Source organism: Scyliorhinus canicula, chromosome 8 (genome assembly GCF_902713615.1).
Source record: "Scyliorhinus canicula chromosome 8, sScyCan1.1, whole genome shotgun sequence".
Classification (NCBI taxonomy): Eukaryota; Metazoa; Chordata; class Chondrichthyes; order Carcharhiniformes; family Scyliorhinidae; genus Scyliorhinus; species Scyliorhinus canicula.
In genome coordinates this window covers 134,112,862-134,119,088 of record NC_052153.1, presented here as the reverse complement: position 1 = coordinate 134,119,088, position 6,227 = coordinate 134,112,862, and positions in this window count along the sequence as shown.

Sequence of the window (6,227 nt, the reverse complement as noted above, 5' to 3'; positions counted from 1 at the left end):
GGGGGGTGGGGAAGGGTTGGGGTGTTGGGGATTGGGGAAGCAAATATACATTTGGGTGACGGGGAGATAATTACAGTGTGCGATACTTGGCTGTGTTTCATGTTGTTAATCCAAGAGTTCTTGGCGGGATACTCCGACTCCCCGCCGGGTTGGAGAATCGCCAGGGCCCGGCGTCAATCCCGCCCCCACCGTGTCGCGAATTCTCCGGCACCGCCAATTTGGCGGGGGCAGGAATCGCTCCGCGCCGGTCGGCGTGCCCCCCCCCCCCGGCGAATCTCCGGCCCGCGATGGGCCGAAGTCCCGCCGCTGTCAAGCCTCTCCCGCCGCCGGCATGGATCAAACCAACTACCTTACCGGCGGGACCAGGCGGCGCGGACGGGCTCCGGGGTCCTGGGGGGGGGGTCGCAGGGCGACCTGGCCCCGGGGGATGCCCCCACAGTGGCCTGGCCCGCGATCGGGGCCGACTGATTGGCGGGCGGGCCTGTTGTGCCGTGGGGGCACTCTTTTCCTTCCGCCTTCGCCATAGTCTTCAGCATGGTGGAGACGGAAGTGACCCCCTCCTCTGCGCATGCGCGGGGATGATGTCAGCAGCCGCTGACGCTCCGCGCATGCGCAGACTTCCGCCGGCCGGTGAAGTCCCTTCGGCCCCAGCTGGCGTGGCACCAAAGGCCGTCCACGCCAGCCGGCGGAGCGCTAGCCACTGCGGCGCGGGCCTAGCCCCTCAATGTTAGGGCTTGGCCCTGTATCCGCACCTTTGGGGCCGCCCGACGCTGGAGTGGTTCACGCCACTCCATCACACCAGGGTCCCCCGCCCCGCCGGGTAGGGGAGAATCCCGGTCCTTAAAGGGTATCCAATCAACATGACTGTCTGCAAGAGAAAAGGCAATCAACCAGCCAGGCTGGTTTAGCTCACTTGGCTAAATTGCTGGCTTTTAAAGCAGACCAAGCAGGCCAGCAGCATGGTTCGATTCCCGTACCAGCCTCCCTGGACAGGCACCGGAATGTGGCGACTAGGGGCTTTTCACAGTAACTTCATTGAAGCCTACTCGTGACAATAAGCGATTTTCATTTTCATTTTCATGATTGCAGACCAGCTTCGCCAATGAGGAACTCAAGTATGACAGCTACTGTGGAAAGTATTCCTTCAGCTGTAAACGGGCATCATACAATGCATGAAGTTTTTTTTTGATTTTGATTTTTACCTGACCAAGTTTTTTTAAGGCCTGATACTCTGCAGAGGTTTATTTTGTTTTTGTATGTTTAGAGGGTTTATGTGTGTTTTGTAGGTTAGTAGGCATTTGGACATGTTTGTACATATTAAACCTTTTATTAATAATTCTGCATCTTTACCACAGTGAGATTTAATAATAAAACTAACTCCTTACTTGTTACCTTAAGGAACCTGGCTGACCTATTTTTTACACTGAGTTACAAACGATTAAGTATATCTATAAAATTGGCAATATCACCTTTTTAAATCCACACTCTGTTGTAACGAATCTAGAAAGAGAGCAGTCATTTCAGGAAATAATCCTAGATGGCATTGCTAATGATGGAGAACATGGGAGCAGCATGACCACAGGAGATGATGAGGGCAAAGAGGCAGCAATAGAATAGGAGCATTTATACTGAGGGAGTATTTTCAGAAGACAAGTGGCTAAATTGGAACTTGAAAACAATGAGGATTACATATTATTCAGTACAGAAGCTGAGAGAGGACAATGTAAGTAGAAAGTAATACTCCGGGCTTTGGGGCAAAAGGTGATGAGAACATTAAAGAATAAAAGAGAGGAGGAACAGGGAAAGATATCCCAAAAAAGGATAATATGTTGAGCAGTAAGGGGTAAGTTAAGTTTCTGTCAAAGTCTAGACATAAATGCAATCATCCACAGTAACATAATGGATAACAAGCACCTTGTTCATGAGTAAATTGACGTACTGGAGAGAAATATGGAGAGAGGTTGTGACTGTTGATATGCCAGCAGATTCCAAAGAGCCAGTGGTTAAGATCCCTGAGCTTAATGCCAATCATACTGCTCTCCTGCCAACTATAGAGATGCCATCGGTCTGAGCTTCTGGAATGCTTCCTTTAGCCAGTTGGGTTTCAACATCATTGAGGAAGTCAATTATTTTCATTAAGCAACAAAGACAAGACTGCTTCCATGTTGATCATGGAATTGGTGAAAACGGTTGGCTCTGCAGCTAAATAGTAGAGTTTAACATTTTGATGAAGAGAAAGGCTGTGGGTGCAATTCTCCCAAAAAATGACTTGTGCCGCAATTTTCCCACCGTGTTGCGCCTGACGCCGATCTTGGGGGGGTGCATCGGGGAAAGGCCCAAATTGCACCGAGCGCAAAACCGCACAGAGTCACCCGACCCTCGAAGAGTGTGATCCAGATAATCATATTTAAAAGAGCCATTAGGCTAATTTAGATATGTGCAGCCAACTTGAGGCCGTGGTTTCCTGGCTCCGGGGAGTCACCAGCCACATCGGAGAGGCCTCAATCGGGCATTAATTAGTCCTGGTCTCCACAAGCGAACACCAGGTGTGATGACCACTATGCGGTCTCAGGGGCCATTGGAACCCCGGGTCGTCAGGGACAGGCAGGGAAGTACCCTGGCACGCCCTCTGGTACACGGATACACTTGCAGTGCCACGTTGGCCTACCAGGGCACCGTGGCAATGACCAGGTGCCAGGCTGGCAATTCCAGGGTGCTAGGTTGGTATTGCCACAGGTCAGAGCCTGAGGGGGCCAATGCCAATGAAAGGGAGTTGGAGTGAAGGGGGTATGAAGGGGCTTCATCAAAGTTGGGAGGTGGGAGAGCCTGAAAGGGGAGCCATCAGCAACCTCATAGATGTGTGTGCTCATTGGGGGAGGGGGTAATGCCCATGTCTGAGAGGGGTGGCATTGTACATGGGTGGACGGTATGGGGGACCTCATGCTGAATTTGAGATTGGGACACCTTTCAAAACGGTGCCCCGATATTCGAGGAGCTGATATCACCGGAAAGTTAGCTCCCACTGATGAAAACGTTTCTAAGTGTGGGCTAGACCAGGGAGAAACTCCCCAAGACCCAAATAAATGACAAAATCTGGGTGTATCCTTTATGGATCTAGCCCAAAATGTTGGCAGGAAAAACCCCACCAAACGTGCCCAAAATGACACCAGGAGCAATTCAGCAAACTAAAACTGGGGCTCGATTATCCAGAAAGATTTTGAAGTGTGGTAGCAAACGGGAATTGCCGCGAGCTTCCCAGAGCTCAGCCCAGCGAGGCCGGAAACATTATTCAACATTAATTGGTTCACTTAACGAGGCCAGCTGATTTGCTGGGACCATGCTCGCCAGCCCCTCACTAAAATGGCTGAGCAGCACTTAAGCTGCACTTGCTCAGCCAACCCCATCCAGCTCGCAATAATGGTGCTGAGGAAAACAGCCCCAAGATTCGGGGAGGCTGATCTGGGGAGGCTGCTAGATGCCGTGGAGGCCAGGATGGATGTCCTGTTCCCCCAAGGGTCCCAGAGAGTCAGCCACAAGGCAGCCAGTGCTGCTTGGAATGAGGTGGCAGCAGCTGTCAGCTCAGGGAGTGTGACCAGGAGGACTGGCCTCCAGTGCCGTAAGGAGGTCAATCACCTACACTGGGCAGCCAGAGTGAGTAGACACCAACACACCTCCACCCCCCCACACTAAGGGAGCATCCACCCCCAAACACCCCATGCGAACCTCAACTCTCCATTCAGCCCCTCCCCCTTCAACGCCCCCCAATCCTTCCTTCACACCCCCACACTCCTGTGCACCATGCTTGTGACCAATGATGCCCTCTCTGTGTCTCATCCCATAATCGTCAGGCGAGGGCCCAGACTGCCGGAGGGATGCCGGACTTAAGAATCTTCACCTCATTCGAGGAGCGGGCCTTGGAGGTGACTGGGGTCGTTGAGGACAGACCGGGCACCCACGCAGAGACTGGCGGATGCCGCAGAGATGAGGAACCACCGGGTGCCACCAGGAGGACCTGTCAAACATGAGTTGTTGTTGCCTTACTGACTGACCCATCACTTCCACTGATTCATGTCCAATCTCCCGCAGGCCATCCAGCCACGGTGCTTGTCCATCCCGGCTGCATCCTCTCCTGACTCTGTGGAGAATACCTCGGAGGAGAGCTCCGAGAATGCAACCACTATAGTCGTACACAGCTGTTGTCCCCACCCTCCATCAGCGCAGATACACACACCTCGGTGGGACATGTCAGTGGTCAGGCTTCAGGATCACAATCTGGTGAGCACCATGTGATGATATGGATAAGGCAAGTTTGTACGTAATCTTATGTAAACCTCCGACCACTAGGTGGCAGTGTAAACCCATCACCTGACCCTGTGGTGTGGGAGTAAGTCATGCTGGAGGATAGACATATTTTGCAGTAGTTCCATAATAGTTAATTAATGTTTGTAGTTGATTAGTTCATATATCCTAGTTATCTTCCAACGCAGTTGTTCTACAATAAAATATTTGAACTAAATGTTCTGTAATCCATCTTTCACTTCGGCCAGTCTACAGAACATGACACACTACACTGCTGATGATGTACATCAGGTGGAGGCAGGAACTCCCAGGCAAAACAGCAGTTGGAGGGCTGCTAGATACCAGGACCCAGCTGGGTCCCAGCCTGATGCTGAGCCTGTGGAACAAGGTTAACCAGAGCTGGTGGAGATGATATGGGGAGCCAGGATATTCAGGGGAAGATGTCAGTGTCACTCCAGCAGATCCATAGCAGATTTGAGGCGTCCCAGAAGGTACAGGCGCAGGAGATGGCGCCGGCAATACATGGCACCAAGACCAAAACTGCTACGGTGGCGACCGCAGTGGAGAGCCTGGTGCACAACATCGGCACCATTAATGAAGTGTCGCACAGTCGGTGATGGCCATGGTTGAAGGTCTCAGCAGAATGTCTGACTTGCTGGAGGATGTCACCCAGTACCAGGTCAACCTTTATGAGGTTCTGCGGGACATGTCCCGCTCTCAGATGGGCATGGCCTTGGCGCTGCGGAGCTTGTACCAGTCGCAGGTGGGCATTGCCGAGGCACTGCTGAGCATGTCCCAGAGCCAGAGAAGGGGCAGCCGGGGCTCAAACCAGCTGCCCCTCCATCCCAAAGTGAAGCCCAGGGACCTATGGGCACTGGCCAGGAAAGGCCGGGAGGGGGGGGGGGGGGGGTGCTGGTTGCCCATGGAGTGGTGACAGTGGTCATCAGCTCCCCCACGTTCCACCATTCTGATGAGGCTGTGTCTCGATGTCAGTGCACAGGACAAGGTGGCACAGCTGTGTATGTGCCGCCGGCAAGTGCATCAGGGCCTTCCGGCCTCAGAGCCCCCAGAGGACACCCGCCAAGATAATCAAAGACATGGGGACGAGATAAACTGCTGGCTGCCTCCACCTCAGATGTGCATTCTGGGGAAACACCTAGACGTAGCTCTATTCAGCTAGGAAGGACAAGCACGTTGAGGATCACTGAGGGAACTGGGGGGGACGGGGTTGGGGGGTAGCTGGGGGATGGGGAAGTGAGGGTGTGGGTTGGGGGTGCGGCATCATCAGGAGAGTGGGGGATTGCTTGGCGCAAAGCCCAATTTTATGCCCTTTGGGTGATTCATCTGTTGAGCCCAGTTCAGCACCGGGTGCAACGAGGTCACTGATTCATATCCAATTTGGGTGAATCGCGCCCAAAGTGTCATTTCATTTGGGTTTAGCAGTTTGATTACCACAGGTTTTTTTGCGCATGATCCAGAACTGTAGTCACCGACACTTAGGGCGCAATTAAGCTTCAGCGAGACGAGGACATTAGGCTGCGAGAAAGTCTAAAACTGAGAAATGTACCGGGCGCTAATCGCTTGATGTAACCGGCCCGCTCCTGTTGACAAAATCAGGAACTCACTGTAACGTGGCGAGAAACCAATAATTACCATTTAAGGCCAGTCTCCATACAATAAATGGTAGTAACCCCCTATTTAATAGCCTCCCATTATCTAACCACCTCCCCAGCAAGTGGTCGAACGAACGCCGATTAGTACACCTTTTAAAACGTGAAGTTGGCGGAAGGGCTGCTGTGGGGGGACCGAGGAGGGTAGTACCCATCTTCGCTCCCGGGTAATGAGTCTGGGCGCACTGGGGTTCCTGCCCTGGTTCTCGGAGGGTGCGGGTGGATCCCCCATGAGGGGGTGGGAGGCAGTCCTCAGTT